Source organism: Sphaerodactylus townsendi, linkage group LG12 (assembly GCF_021028975.2).
Source record: "Sphaerodactylus townsendi isolate TG3544 linkage group LG12, MPM_Stown_v2.3, whole genome shotgun sequence".
Lineage (NCBI taxonomy): Eukaryota > Metazoa > Chordata > Lepidosauria > Squamata > Sphaerodactylidae > Sphaerodactylus > Sphaerodactylus townsendi.
In genome coordinates this window covers 47,981,370-47,997,734 of record NC_059436.1, presented here as the reverse complement: position 1 = coordinate 47,997,734, position 16,365 = coordinate 47,981,370, and the positions used below count along the sequence as shown (strand labels likewise).

At 47.1% G+C, this 16,365-nt stretch overlaps 1 protein-coding gene across 1 annotated transcript in view; it reads left to right on the top strand.

Moving 5' to 3' along the window:
- LOC125441544 (mediator of RNA polymerase II transcription subunit 27-like) overlaps positions 1-16,365 on the top strand; it is a 136,315-nt gene that overhangs the window by 99,133 nt on the left and 20,817 nt on the right. The window lies entirely within an intron of this gene.

Here is a 16,365-nt window from a genome sequence, read left to right as displayed (position 1 = left end):
TTGAAGTATATGCAGTACTTGCTCCCCTGTCTAGCCCTAAGCTTCTTTTACTGATTCAACAACATAAAATGAATCATTTATAACTTAGCATATAGCACTGTATTGTTTGGCCAGTTGATGGCATTTGAAAGTAAAAAATGCCTTTGTTTCAATCAGAAAACGGGAAAGTATACCTAATCATTGAGAAAGAGTTGCAAACTTCTGTACCTTATGGTGCCATTATATCTTTACTTTCCCCATCTGAGAGGTGGGGGTAAAATAAAACTTGAAGGTAGGAAACAAAAGAACATGTATTATTTAAGAAGAGTCACAATAAATAGGGCTGCCAGCATCTTGGATTATTAAGCTAAACTCTGAACACTGAAAACACCAATATCTTTCATAATCTATTACCATTAAACACATCATAACATATTAATTATAGCCAAAATTATTCACATTTTAACCAAAAAAAACATTTTTGAAAATGTATGTGTGTGTTTGTGCATAATTGGGGTTTTTTCCTCCAGTGCTCCCCCGAATTCCTCAGTATTTTTCATTGCAAAAATTGAGAGAGTCCGCAGACTTTTTCATGTTGGTCATTTGGGATGATTTAAGAAAAGGTTTTTCTCACTCAGAGGAAAATATTTACTAGGAACTTGTTTCAGTACATCTCGAAGTTCTTCTGGAGAAATTGATAAAGGCCGCAGACTTTTCCATTCTGTATATTTCAAGTGTGAAAAATCTCACCTTAAGAAGTGTTTTATTCATTTCTAAAAGAAAAAATATGTCAAATGAGCTTTTTCAGTGTGGGACCAAATTTTCCAATTTTTCTGCCGTTAAAAATATGTGTGTGGGGGGGGGGGGTCCTTTGGGGGCAACCCCCCCTTTTCTTGAATGTTTGTTTCTCCCCCACCCTGGCCTTCACATCTCTAACCACAAGGTTATAAACAGCCATTTGTCTCTTGTTGGTAAAGGAGAAACTGAAGACACAAAATCACAATGTGAGCAAGTCGGCTTGTCAGCTGGTTTTCTATCTCCCTAACTGCTAGGGTTACTAGGCTGCCACCAGCAAAGGGGCAGGAATTGGTGCATTGGTGTGCTAGTTTCACTTCCAGTGAAAGCTGAAAGTGACATCATGGGATGTACTAGAACAGGGGTCAGCAACCTTTACCACCCAAAGAGCCATTTGGACCCGTTTTACATGGCCCCGAAGATCTACCGAGCCGGAGAGGCAGAGCCACCGGACAGGGAAACCCCCTCTGCCCCACGGAGCAGGCAGCCGTCTGCTCCACGGGGCAGAGGGGGGATGGCGGCTGCTCTGGAGGGACACGCCCACGCTACCCTCCGACCTCCAGGCCTCGCACAGTATAAGGCTGAAAGAGCCGCATGCGGCTCCGGAGCCGCGGGTTGCAGACCCCTGTACTAGAATTTGCAGAATGCAATGACATGAGCCCCCATCTCCTCCTACCAGTGCTTCAAGTACCAACAGACAATGAAGCAGATTGTAGCCTGAGCCGGACAGTTGGAGATGGCGGCCATTTGCAAGGGAACTGTGAGGCTTTCTTCTCTGCAGGTGTCCAGTTATTGTGCTCCCGCTGTCTGCGTCCTTGAAGTCAGGAAGAGCAGCCGCTTATCAAGTGTGAAATGTTCCCAGCTCTTTTATGCTTTGTTCTAGGGATAGTTTGGTTACAGGGGGGGCGGGGAGCTTTGCGATTGGCGCGGGATCTTCAGAATCGTCTTTGCTGATGTTTACCGTACGCTTCGAAATAAAGACTTTGGATCAACTCTACAGGTTTCTATTATTTTCAGACCCGGGGTCTGACATTCTACCACTGCCACAGAAGACGTTCGTCAGAGGCCAATTTGCTGGTGGTCCCTAGCCCCTCGATGATGCGGCTGGCCTCTACCCGGGCCAGGACTTTTACAGCCCTGGCCCCTGCCTGGTGGAACCTGCCTTACCACCCAAGCCCAGCCGAGGCCCTCTGGGGACCTTGGAGATTCCGCAGGGCCTGTAAGACCGAATTGTTCCACCGGGCGTTTGGGGAGGCCGGCTGCTGAGGTGCGCCCCGCCCCTCCCTTCTCCTTTTCCCCCTTTACTTCCTGGGTTCTTCACTTCTCTGTTTTGTTTTTCCAGGGTGGATTTATGAAGTCTGTGTTTATGTTGGACGCCACTGCAATGCATTGTTATTAATCTGTTTTAATGGGGGTATTGTAATTATTGTTTTTATCATGTTGTTCACCGCCCAGAGCCCTTCGGGGGAAGGGCGGTATACAAGACTAATTATAAATAAAATAAATAAATAAATAAGATTGAGCGACCCTGCTACCTGCCCTCTCAACACTTACCTCCCTAGGAAATGTTCTCCAAATCTTTAAGTCCACAGTTCAAGGAGCATAAAATTTAGGTTGTTTTGCTTAATTTCCTTTTAATGTGCACCTCAGCATTAGTCAGTAATTTACAGATTGTATTACAGAGACTCCTGGGCTTCCTTAGAGGTATACGGTGGTTTGCCTAATGAAAAAAGCAGTAATCAGGGTCAGACCTCAGTACAAGACAGGTTTCTCCACCATTGTTGACAGCTACAGGAGAAAGTGGTGTGCTATATTCTCAAGGACACACTCCGTTCATACTGTGCAGTCCTGAAAAGTTCTACAGATCTGGACAGAACTCTTGAATGAGCTATCTGTTCACCCCAAGATGTTCCCCTCAAATCCTTGTTAAAATTTGCAGAGGATCCTTAGTCTATTTGCAGGGTTTCTTTGTTAGATTAATGGCTGTTGGAAGACTTCTTTGAAGGTAAAAAAAAAAGTACACTGGTGCCTTGAACTCAGAACTTTGGAGCCAATAGCTCCAGAACATCTTGGTCTGTGTACTATTTGAATTGCATGAAAAACTGCTTGCCCAATCTTCTGTGCATGCAGAACACTCCTCCCCACTCTAGCAGTTACCAGTATGGGTGTACCTACCTATTTGAAGGACTTGGTCCAAGGCGGCGATTGGAGAACAGAGGTGATCACTCCCTCCTCCTCCGCCCTTGTTTTGGCAGGAAAGTTTCCTGTCCTCAGCTTCAAGGGGAGGGCTCGTTCTGTACATGCAGAATAATGCACTTTCAAACTGCTTTCAGTGCTCTTTGAAACTGTGCGGAATAGCAAAATCCACTTCAAACAGTTGTGAAAGTGGTTTGAAAACGCATTATTTTGCATGTGCGGAAGGGGCCGAGGGGAAGGGAGCAGTTGGGCAATGCAGGAATGCAGAGAAAAGCTTACTACTCTTCTCTGCAGCAGGCCTGCACGTACACAGTCCCATGTGTACCTGCACAGAATACCACTCCATGAATAGTTACAGGTAAGTGCAGTGTTGTTTTTCTTCTGATTCTGGTACCTGCCTCTGCTGTGAACTGCCTTGCGATTTTTTTTACTTCTGGCCTGATCCTGACCACGCTTCTGCTGTGCTCTACAGAATCATTGCCTACCCTGTCCATTCAGCTTGTCTGTGGACTTCCTTGTAGAAAACTGGCTCAAACAACTGCCAGATTGGCTCACTTGCCGTTCACTGGTGCTGATCAGGTTTATCGTTCAGCTGTTTGCAACCTTTTTGTGTTTATTTACAGTAACAAGCTACTTGCAGCATCAGCAGCCCCTCTCAACTTATGAGAGATCAGCTGGGAGTCTGCTTCTGATCTTCTGCTGGTGAAATTTTGCTCTGTGTCCAGCAGATTTTGGGAGGGGAAGGGGAATGTCAGAAGCAGGCTCCCAGTTGATCAACTAAAGGTCAGGTTCTTCTGCCATCCTGGAAACTTTAATGCTGCCCATTAAATTTTAGCACATGGGTGGTGGGGAGGGGGATCATAACACCAGCTGGTTTCCCTTCTCTTCTCCCCATCCCAAGAGGTCATCTTGGGCTTAAGAGAAAAGGAGAGGTACTAGCTCTTTCTTCACGCCCTTTTGCAATGCAGAGATTACGAGCATTGCATCTCTCCCTCCCTCCCTCCCTCTTTCCCAGCTTGGAGTAGAGGGGGGGAAACTAGTGCTTTCTCCTCTACCCTTTTGCCATGCAGGCATTAAAAACATTGCTTTTGTTCCTGCCCAGCTTGGAAGGAAGGGAAGAGAAACTAGTTCTTTCTCTCTGTTTTGCAACCCAGAGATCAAAAGCATAGCTTCTGTCTTTGGCCAGCTCCATTTGCAACTTCACTGGATAGTTATTTTGCTGAGGGGTGGTGTGGATAAGATCACGACTCCCAGCTGATCGTCTGATCAACAGGAAATTGTATTCTGTGCAATATGCAACTGCCATCAGCTATTTGAGTTGCTTGATGCAATGCAAACATAACCCTGAACAGCCCACAGACTATGTATTGTCGAAGGCTTTCACGGCCGGAATCACTGGGGTGCTGTGTGGTTTCCGATTCTCTGAAGATGCCAGCCACAGATGCAGGCGAAACGTCAGGAGAGAATGCTGCTAGAACACGGCCATACAGCCCGGAAACCACACAGCACCCTAGTCCACAGACTGATTTTTAATTTCAAAAGGGAAGTCCTTCTGGAAGGATTCGGTGAGAAATCTACATCATTCCTTCTCTCTTGGCCTGCCCGATCCCTTGCAAGCCTGACCAAAAACTTAAACCAGTTTGCTGGAGTTTGCCATACTGGTCTGCAGAGAAACTGCAATGGGTATGAAAGCCAGGGGCCAAACCAGAGGTGTTCCACTGTAATGTCGATATAAATATTTCTCAGAAGTTTCTATCCCAGGATTTAATGTTCAGCCAAAAGTACAGGAGTGTGACGTAGGATACCAATTTACTACAGATCAAAGAGTAGTCTATTGGGGGGTGGGCAACAGACCCTGCTCTGAACTAGTTTGAAGGCAGAATAATGCACTAGTTAATATGTTACTCTAGAGGCAGGTATGAATTAAGGGATTAGAAGCCCTTTTCTCTCCCCTCTGAAATATATTCCTCATGTCAGTTGGAAATGAGCATAATGCAAAAGAACCTAGCACAGAATTGGCTTGGATAATCCTTCATCAATAATGCTTTAAACTAATGATAACTATGGAGTGGCCTCAGTCCTGCCATTAAATGTGTTTTGTTCCCCCCCGCCAAATCCGTTTTTGCATACTTTTCCATTAGAAGAAGAAGAGTTGGATTTATATCCCCCTTTTCTCTCCTGCAGGAGACTCAAAGGGACTTACAAACTCCTTTCCCTTCCTCTCCCCACAACAAACACCTTGTGAGGTAGGTGGGGCTGAGAGAGCGCCATAGAGCTGTGACTAGCCGAAGGTCACCCAGCTGGCGTGTATGGGAGTGCACAGGCTAATCTGAATTCCCCAGATGAGCCTCTGCAGCTCAAGCGGCAGAGCGGGGAATCAAACCCGGTTCCTCCAGATTACAGTACACCTGCTCTTAACCCCTATGCCACTACTGCTCCCTATTATATGACAGTGCAAGCCACAGGGTCCATTTTCCTGAATGCCTGCTGCTTTGAGGACATTTTTATATGATGTATATTTTCCTAGATGTTTTTGACACAGAAAATTCTGAAATCCTATTGTGCGAAACACATAAACCACACTGCGGGTTATCATTCTGAGGTCCGTTCACTAACCGTCAGCCAAAGTGCGCTGATTTCAGTCTATTTGGTCACCTTGGTTCCCAATCCAGTAGATCGGGTTTGGTAACCCAGGTCTGTTTGACTTACTTGAATAAAAATCAGTTGTTCTGGCCTCTAGCCCAGAATTCAAAAGCCCACTGAATCCCTTCCAGTGGCAGCAAAGTGTGCTTGAAGGCAGGAAAGATGTAATTCAACAACAGACCCTGGGTAGAGCATGGGGGTAGATCTGGTTCCTGGCATTTCCCATTAAAAGGCACTGCTGACCAGAGTAGACCACACTGGGACACAGACCAACTGTCTGGCTTTGGATAAGGCAGCTTTTCTATGGCCCCGTCCACACACGCAAAATAATGCGTTTTCAAACCACTTTCACAACTGTTTGCAAGTGGATTTTGCTATTCCGCACAGCTTCAAAGAGCACTGAAAGCAGTTTGAAAGTGCATTATTCTGCATGTGCAGAATGAGCCTATGTAAACCTGCTTGACCAGCACAACCTCTCCTGGGGTTGCTGAGTTTAACAGCGTTCAGCAGCAGCAGAAGGCCATTGCTTTCCCATCCTGCACGTGAGCTCCCAAAGGCATCTGGTGGGCCACTGCGAGTAGCAGAGTGCTGGACTAGACGGACTCTGGTCTGATCCAGCAGGCTCTTTCTTATGTTCTTAAGGCCCTTGCTTTCGCATCCTGCATGTGAGCTCTCAAAGGCATCTGTTGGGCCACTGTGAGTAGCAGCGTGCTGGACTAGATGGACTCTGGTCTGATCCAGCAGGCTCTTCCTTATGTTCTTAAAGGGACCTCATGCAGCTCTTGAGGTCTTCTTTGCTACTGCCAATCTGAGATGGACCCAAGATCTAAAGTAGCTTTAGTAACAATCACAGTTTGAAAGCGGATTACAGATGGGCATGCTGAGTACCCCTTTGTTTTTTTCTTGTACTTCGTATGGACCCCGTGGTTTTAAAATTATGGTAAAGAGAGAGTGGTGAATAATAATAATGGAACCTCATAATAGTGCAAAGGGGACTTCTAATAGTACTGGAAAAGTTCCTATACTTCCCAAGTCATTTTTGTTTTTTAAAAAAATAATGCTGTTTAATCAAGCTGAAGCGATGGGCAGGCTTCTTGTCCTGGAAACAAAACTGGCATTAGAACATAGAGCCGGAGGGGAGGGTTGAATGTGTTCAACATGGACTCTTGAGTTCATTGGTGAGAGGCGCAGCAGAATTTCCCGGTTGTCTCTACGAAATGATTGTACAGTAAAACAAACGAGGTTTCAAGGACAGACAAGAATCCCTGAATGCAACAGTGGTGGAAAGTGTCATTGCCTGCCTCTATATGTTGCAATTTTTGGGTCCTTTGATGGTCTCCCATCCAACTCTGCTTAGCTTTTGAGATCTGACTAGATTGGGCTACCTGGGCCCTTAGCAAGTTCGAAAAATCCTTCTGCGCCCCTTTGCGGAATGGATATTCTTCTGTCGTTCAAATTCTGTTTAACAGTTCTTACTCCTTCCCATCCATGTACTGTTCTTTTTTTCAGTGAAGTTGCTAGTTCCTTCCCAAGCAGCTATATAATAAATAACTTCTACTGAGAAGTCCAGGGAATCCTTTCTTGTGATAGCCCCTCGGTGGAATTGATCTGCTCTGAACGGCAGGTTTTTCAGGAGCAGCAGTGGCTGTAGTGGTTAAGAGCAGGTGCTCTCTAATCTGGAGGAACCGGGTTTGATTCCCCGCTCTGCCCCTTGAGCTGTGGAGGCTTATCTGGGGAATTCAGATTAGCCTCTGCACTCCAACACATACCAGCTGGGTGACCTTGGGCTAGTCACAGTTCTTTGGAGCTCTCTCAGCCCCACCCACCTCACAGGGTGTTTGTTGTGGGGAGAGGAAGGGAAAGGAGATTGTAAGCCCCTTTGAGTCTCCTGCAGGAGAGAAAGGGGGGATATAAATCCAACTCTTCTTCTTCAAAGCTGGACTACAGTTTCATACCCTCTTCCACGGTGGCAAAGCAACATCTGGGACTCACAAGCCTGTGCACTCCCACACACGCCAGTTGGGTGACCTTGGGCTAGTCACAGTTCTTCTGAGCTCCCTCAGCCCCACCTACCTCACAGGGTGTTTGTTGTGAGAGGGGAAGGGAAAAGAATTTGTCAGCCCCTTCGAGTCTCCTACAAGAGAGAAAGGGGGGATATAAATCCAACTCTTCTTCTTCAAAGCTGGACTACAGTTTCATACCCTCTTCGACGGTGGCAAACCAACATCTGGGGCTCACAAGCTGCCGTCTCATTGAAGCTGCCAAAATGTTAATTTCTCAGGCAGCCGCAGCACAGCCCTTTCAGGTTAAAGAGCAGGTACCTTTTTTTCTCTGCGATGCAACCTTGTCATATGGAGCTAAATTTGTCTTGACTTCTTTGTTTGCGCACTCTGGCTGTGTCAGCAAGACTTGTCCCTTCCCTGATTAGGTAGGATCCCCGAGTGTATTTAATTTGATAGGGAAAGAGTTCCCAGAGGGCCCATTATGGCTGAAACGTACAGGTATTTACTGAAGTTTCCCTGGAGACCTGCTTTGACTCCACTCGGGGGTGAATAAGCTTTTATAAGCCATCCAGCGAGCCAGCAGGGTGAGTTTTAGAGAATAGAGCCCAGAAACGTGGGGAGGAATCTCTGAAAGGACACGAACACAAAGAGCCAAGAAAAGGTTGGCACATCTCCATATTTTTCTGACATTTTAAACTCTGCAGGTGCCGCTCTTCAACCTTTCTGTTAATTCCTTACATATCTCCATCCAGTAAGCTAACGGGAAAAGCAAAGTTGCTCCTTATCCTCAAGGTTTTTGCTCCTACTCTATTCCACAGGCTCACAGTGGTTAGAAAAACCCAAGAATCCATTCTCAAAAACAGAAACATGCAAAACCAAAGCAGATCGTAGGAACTTGTATCACAATCATTTCTTGCCCTGTTAATTTTTTTTGTCTCTTGGATTCCTATTTTGTGGTGTCCAGGGATAAATCTGAGGTTACCACCACCCACCACCCCACCCCCAGTTTGACTGGGATCAATAGGAGAGGTCTGCTCAGAGAGAAAAACGATGAGGCATTTAGTAGGGTCTGATGGACAGCTTTTTCAGACAATACATGGTTTGTATTGTGAATGTCCTCCCAGCAAAACCCAGAAATCTGGTGGGATTCAGGAGAAAACATCTTCCTTTTCAGAGAAGGCTTTTAATCAATAATATATGGTTTCTTGGCTTTAGCAATCGTGTTTTCATCACCTGGTTCTTTTGTTGGTTCTTTTTATTATTTGTCAAAAAAACTTTTTGCATGGCTTTCCACTTGAACCGTAGGTAAAAAGGGAACGAGTGATAACAATTGAGAGGAGATTGTTCAAGCCAGAAGCTGGAGTGGGTAAGGAGAGTTGGTAAAAAACTCATGAGTAGAAACAGAGATAGCCTTTTCATGGGAAAGAAGCGGTAGTTTTATGGATGTTCAGATGTGTGAGCTTAATAGCATAGTCCAGTGATGGCGAACCTTTTTGAGACCAAGTGCCCAAACTGCAACCCAAACCCCACATTTATCGCAAAGTGCCAACCCGGCAATTTAACCTGAATGCTGAGATTTTAGTTTAGGAAAAAACGGTTGGCTCCCTCTTCCTCCTGGCCTCCCAACCTGCTCTTTCGAGGCAGGAGGCCAGCTCTGCTCAAGCCTCCAGCAAGTCCCGCATGCACCACTCTGTGCCTCTCTAGCATCTCTGCCTCCTCTGCACCCTCCCCTCGGGCAGCAGCCACCTGGAGCATAGGCACCAGGCCCTCCAGCCGAATCCTCCCTTCTCACCGCGGTGCGCGCACGTTGTGCTCAGTGGCCCAGGTCAGTCTAGATGTGTGTGTGTGGGGGGGGTGATTTTCCACCCCCCCCCCACGACAAACTCTGTGTGCGCGTGCCCACAGAGAGGGCTCCGAGTGCCACCTCTGGCACCCGTGCCGTAGGTTTGCCATCAGTGGCATAGTCCGAAGCCACAGATGATCAACTCCATGCTAGCTTAATGGCAGGATCTGCTCAATTGTAAGAATCACCTAAGTGACCACAGGAGCACCGGTGTGTCAGAGGTACAGTCCAAGAGCTTTTTATCAGAACGCTGTGGTGCAGGGATGCAGGAAGATTGCTTGGGACTTGGCTCCAACCCTGTTGCTCAGTGCCATTCAGCTATCATGTGACGTAGTGGTTAAGAGCAGGTGTACTCTAATCTGGAGGAATCGGGTTTGATTCCCTGCTCTGCTTCTTGAGCTGTGGAGGCTTATCTGGGGAATTCAGATTAGCCTGTGCACTCCCACACACGCCAGCTGGGTGACCTTGGGCTAGTCACAGTTCTTCTGAACTCTCTCAGCCCCACCCACCTCACAGCTGGGGGGGAAGGAAAGGAGATTGCCAGCCCCTTTGAGTCTCCTTACAGGACAGAAAGAGGGGGATATAAATCCAACTTCTTCTTCTTCCTTGTGGATTTGAAACATGACGAGAGCCAACTCATTCTGGACAATGAAAGCAACCCAACCTTGGATGTTATGATTTTCACACTTTGGCCAAGTACAACTCAGCTTCTTCTCCAGACCCCTTTAAATCTGCCATATAGAGAGGTGTTTTAGCACTTGGATCTTAATTTTGCCACTACTGACTATGTGCATTTTTGTCTGGGCAGGATCCTATACCCAAAGCTGGCTGCTGTATTCAGTCATCGCTGTCCCTCTCTTGCCTGGCCACGGAAGCCCTTGACCCTCCAAAGCAGGCTGAATGAAACCGCTTTATGCTGCTTCCAAAATACCCCTTCACTGGAGATTTTTAACGAATCTTCACAGGACAGGAATTCCAGAGTGGAGGAGCACCCACCAAGTTGTCAGTTTGGAACCCTGGCTTGGCCTTTGGTTTTTTTGGTTTTGCATCGAGGTCTCCTTCCGCACTATGCGCAATCCCAAGGCACAGTTTTCCTCATGCGGGAGCACGTAAATATTGTAATATATGAAGATGAATTCCTTATATTAATTTCACAGCAAGAGCGTGGAATGAATGCATGCATGAGTCAGCTAGTGAATACTGACGAGATCTGCTCAAGGTCAGGTGATGGGCAGTTCCAGGGTCAGCAAGCTGAATCGGTAACCTGCGTGACTGAAGGGGGGGGGGCTCTGGTGGGGGTGGGTTGTAAGTTTGATTAGTGAGCTTCGTGGCACATCTGCTTATCTGAAGCAGCAGCCAGAAACTGTAAGCCTGATTCATGCATCTGCCACCACGGAAAATCCCTGGACCCATGAGGTAGAAGGCTGTGCAGCTATAAAAGGTGAAAGGTCAAGTTTCCCCTTCAGACATATCCGGCCCTGGGGTACCACTGCAAGCAGTGATTTTATAGGCAAGCCATTTTTGTGGGGTGGTTTGCCATTGCTTTCCCCGGCTATTCTTTACCCCCTGGCTATGTGCTAGGTCAGTTGTGGCGAACCTATGGCCTTACGGAAAGTGCCAGAGGTAGGTGGCACCTCCAGAGCCCTCTCTGTAGACGCAACGCTGGGCCAAATAGAGAGTGCCCGCACACACATCTAGGCTGGCCTGGGCTGCTGGGCTCCATTATTAGCATTAAACCTAAGACCTAGTTTTGGGGAAGCAGTGTAGGTAACCCTGTTAAGCGCTGTTAAACCCCACTGATTTTCAAGGGAAGAACTAAAGCGTGATCCTTTACCTGGGAGTATGCTCGGTTGCTGGCAGTGGGGCTTGCTTCTGAGTAAACCCTCCTAGGGTCGTGATTCACCCGTTGGAAGAGTTGCAGGGTTGCTTCAAAGCAGAGCCACTGACTACCACCAAGCTTACTCCTGAGTAACACATGCCTCGGAGCCAACCATTTTTTCTAAACTAAAACCTCAGTGTTTAGGTTAAATTGCCGTGTTGGCACTTTGCGATAAATAAGCGGATTTTGGGTTGCAGTTTGGGCACTCAGTCTCGAAAAGGTTCGCCATCACTGTGCTAGGTACTCATTTACTGACCAAGAAATGGATGGATGGCTGAGTTGACCATGACCCAGCTGCCAGGATATCTGACCCACAGGGGGCTCGAACTCCTGACCGTGTGAGTGGCAGTGCGAGCACTTAACCACTACGCCACGCAGCTCTTACGTGCAGCTATGTGCAATACCAATGGCCACAATCACACAGTAGCAATGGTATCCAGCTGAATGAACATATATTTCTGAATTGTGTGCTACTGGCTCCATCTGAACATGATTATCAATCAATACCAATAAGACCTTTATTAGGCATGTCATATGTAGAGACATTACATTTCAACCATAAGGATCAAATACTGGGATATTAAAATATCCAATAAAACTAAATAGAATTTTTTAAAAATACAAACTTACAAAAGTACACTGCTGCCTTCTTTAAATAATTAAATCAGACTAGTTAAAATCAGATCCGTTGGAAAGCTGTCCTCTTTCATTTACCACTTCAGCTGAAAAAAGTGGCAACTTTGTTAGGATATCTCAGGAGAATGATAATTCAGTACATAGGGGTGCTGTGTGGTTTCCGGGCTGCATGGCCGTGTTCTAGCAGCATTCTCTCCTGATGTTTCGCCTGCATCTGTGGCTGGCATCTTCAGAGGATCTGAATCAGATCCTCTGAAGATGCCAGCCACAGATGCAGGCGAAACGTCAGGAGAGAATGCTGCTAGAACACGGCCATGCAGCCCGGAAACCACGCAGCACCCCAGTGATTCCGGCCGTGAAAGCCTTCGACAATACATTCAGTACATAGGACACCACTTGGACCATAGACAATCCGTTTTTTGCTTTGAGAAGCGGGCGTAAATGGATGTTACGTGGAACATGATTATAACAAGACAATACATAAATGATTGCTCGCAATGGTAATAACATAATATGTGCAATGACATTTTCTTTACCGTGACAATAACCGCAATGTATACAATAGCTAGGAGAAAATCTGTTTTAACAGTCGTCTTTTTCAGCTTGACCCGAAACGTGACACGGCACGCAAAAATGAGCATTGACAAACCAGCCTGCCAGTCTTCCAAACTTTAAATGCAGACAGGAGCAAATTAAATCAACAGGCTGACGGTGTCTGCAGTGGCTTTGTGAAAGGCTCTGCAGAAAAAACGCAAGGGCAGCGGAACTCCTGGTGGTCTGTCTGCTGTCCTCCAGAACGTAAATGAGCTGGTTCAGAGCAAAAAAAAAAAAATGGCTGGTCCAACACCATTTCCCGTTGCTGTCCGATAGCAACTTCTGAGAAACTCAAGACCAGGGCACGATGCAGATAAACATCCCGTTGCCTGCTCCTAGGCCCTAGTAATCAAATATGCCTGTAAACGTAAAAGAGGCATTCTTTGGAATTATGGCTAATAATCACTTGCACAGCAATGCGATATAGTGGTTAAGAGGAGGAGGAGTGGAGGAGGAGTTTGGATTTATATCCCCCTTTCTCTCCTGTAGGAGACTCAAAGGGGCTTACAATCTCCTTGCCCTTCCCCCCTCACAACAAACACCCTGTGAGGTGGGTGGGGCTGAGAGAGCTCCGAAAAGCTGTGACTAGCCCAAGGTCACCCAGCTGGCGCGTGTGGGAGTGCACAGGCTAATCTGAGTTCCCCAGATAAGCCTCCACAACTCAAGTGGCAGAGCTGGGAATCAAACCCGGTTTCTCCAGATCAGAGTGCCCCTGCTCTTAGCCACTGCTCTTAGCCACTACGCCACTGCAGGTGGATTCTAATCTGGAAAACTGGGTTTGATTCTCCACTCCTCCACCTGAGTGGCAGAGGCTTATCTGGTGAGCCAGATGTGTTTCCGCACTCCAACACACGCCAGCTGGGTGACCTTGGGCTAGTCACAGTTCTTTGGAGATCTCTTAGCCCCACCTACCTCACAAGGTGTCTGTTGTGGGGAGAGGACGGGAAAGGAGCCTGTAAGCCACCTTGAGTCTTCTTATAGAAGAGAAAGGTGGGGTATAAATCTAAACTTATTCTTCTCTCTCTCTCACAATGGTAGAACCAGGGGAGATACTTTGAAAATGCTGAGGGGAAGAATTAGGACTAAAAAAAGGAAACATTTCTTCACTCAACGCATGATTGGTGTTTGGAATATGCTGCCACAGGATGTGGTGATGGCCTGGATAGCTTTAAAAGGGGCTTGGACAGATTTATGGAGGAGAAGTCAATCTTTGGCTACCAGTCTTGATCCTCCTTGATCTGAGACTGCAAATGCCTTAGCAGACCAGGTGCTCGGGAGCAGCATCAGCAGAAGGCCCTTGCTTTCACATCCTGCATGTGAGATCCGAAAGGCATCTGGTGGGCCACTGCGAGTAGCAGAGTGCTGGACTAGATGGACTCTGGTCTGATCTAGCAGGCTCTTCCTTATGTTCTTATGTTCTTTTCCTTTTTCCTTTCCTCCTTCTATTCCTCGTGAATATTTCTAACATTTCTGGAGCCTTGAAACTATCTAAATTAATGTCAACCACTGTATTTTTGACAATTATTTCCATAAATTGATTATGTCCTACAAAAAATAAGTGCTTCAAAAAGAAGCCCGTGGTGCCCTGTTGAAATCAACATCAATAACGGAATTTGAACTATTCCTGTCGTTCAGCAGCTGCCCTATAGCAGGGACTTATTTTGAACCCCCAAACTTGATGACAGAAATGATTCAGGACATTAACTATGAGGGACTGACAGATGGTTTGGTAAACTGCCCCTTCTTTTCAGGATCCAAAAACTGTACCCCTCATAAAGGGTTTGCAATATGTTTACCTACAGGCAGAGGCGAAGCTACAAGGGGATGCGCATTGGACCCTCAATGGTGTAGCCCCCATCTCCAGCTCCCATTGGAACCTTCAGACCCGCTTCTCTGCACGCGTACGCTGGGAGTTGGAGTCACAAGTGATTGCATGACGCTGACCCAACCCCTCGAACCATTCGCACGAACAGTCCCGGTAACGAAAGGGAAGACGGCGCCACGGAGCGCCGTCGTCCAATCGACCTACCTTCTCTGCGACCGTCTGGCGCGTCGCCGAGGCCAGGGGACACCTTCCCCTGCCCTGCGCGACTGCTCCGGTCGCAGGGCAGGGGGGCGTGTCCCCAGGCCTCGGCGACGCACAGGACGGTCGCAGAGAAGGTAGGTCGATCGGGCAAAGCGGGGAGGGATGGCGCAGCGGCTGAAACGGCAGCGGCTGGAAGCCGCCGTTTTCCAACAACCTTGCTCGGGGAGCGAGGTGGGAAAATGGTGTCTTCGCGTCACTGGGGAGGTGCGAGGGCGGCGCGGCTGCGAACAGCTCCCAGGGCGCTGTATTTGGCCCGTGCGGAAAGGGCCTCTGTGTTGCTCTCTCCGCACAAAGGAAGAAAGGAGGGAACACAGCAACAGGCAAGTCTGTACCTGTCACCCACCAAAAGATTTGCTTATATTGTCTGAATGCAGCCCAGGAAACATGGAGCATTATGAGAGTATCAATTAAGCACATTATTTCATAGGCATTACATGTGTGGACTTCCGAAAAGCTATTTGACAAAATCCATCAAAGACAACTGGATTAACTCAGCAGTCGCCAGATAAAAGGAGTGGAATGGAAAAGAGGGAACAGCTGGGCAGTCCTCCCAACAGGGAAAAAGTTTCCTAAAGATCTGCGTCTGGACTGATGGGATTTAATTTTGAGGCTCTTACACGCTCCTCCCAACTAAGATCTGGGAAGTGGGGAGTGCAAAAACATAAAAAGGTTGTGTGAAAAGAGCCTTGTCCAAGAATACTCTCGAGCAAAGAACAAGCAACTTACAAAACCCTGAGTTGTGAGGTAGCTGCCACCAGTTCCGTTATTGATCCAAACAGCTACGGGTCAAGCTTCTAACCTTTCTAGGACTGAGGTCAAGAAAGTCACCCCTGCTAGGCAGGATGCTTGCAAAGTGACTTTTCCAAGAATCCAGTTAACTTATTAGCTTTGACCAGTCCAGGCCAAAGTATTAGAGTTGGATTGGAGCCCCTTGAAGTCAAAGGCACCCAAAGGTATAATTAAAGTGATTTATTACAGTTGTGCAAGGAACATGAAAATAATAACAGTGAACGGTGAGGACAACATACAAACTCTAATTGAAAAAGTCATGGCTTTGGTTCAGATGTGAGATGTTACCACAAAGGCTGATTTCTGTCTGGAGTCGAAATCCAGTCCTCTCCAGGATCAACCAGGTTTCCAGTCGCAAGATTCCCCCACAAGACAGATTCAGAGATGGAAAGCAGAACAAAACTGGAACGAAGGATCTAAACCAGTGGTGGCGAACCTATGGCACGGGTGCCAGCGGTGGCACTCAGAGCCCTCTCTGTGGGCACACGCAAACAGAGTGTGATTAGCATTAAACCTCGATGATTAGCATTAAACCTAAGACCTACTTTTGGGGAAGCAGTGTAGGTAACCCTGTCAAGTGCTGTTAAACCCCACTGATTTTCATGCAAAGAACTAAAGTGCGATCCTTTACCTGGAAGTAAGCTCGGTTGCTGGCAATGGGGCTTGCTTCTGAGTAAACCCTCCTAGGGTTGTGATTCACCTGTTGGAAGCGTTGCACGGTTGCTTCAAAGCAAAGCCACCGATTACCACCAAGCTTACTCCCGAGTAAAGCACGCCTCGGAGCCAACCGTTTTTTCTAAACTAAAACCTCAGTATTCAGGTTAAATTGCCGTGTTGGCACTTTACAATAAATAACTGGGTTTTGGGTTGCAATTTGGGCACTCGGTCTCGAAAAGGTTCGCCATCACTGATCTAAACTATA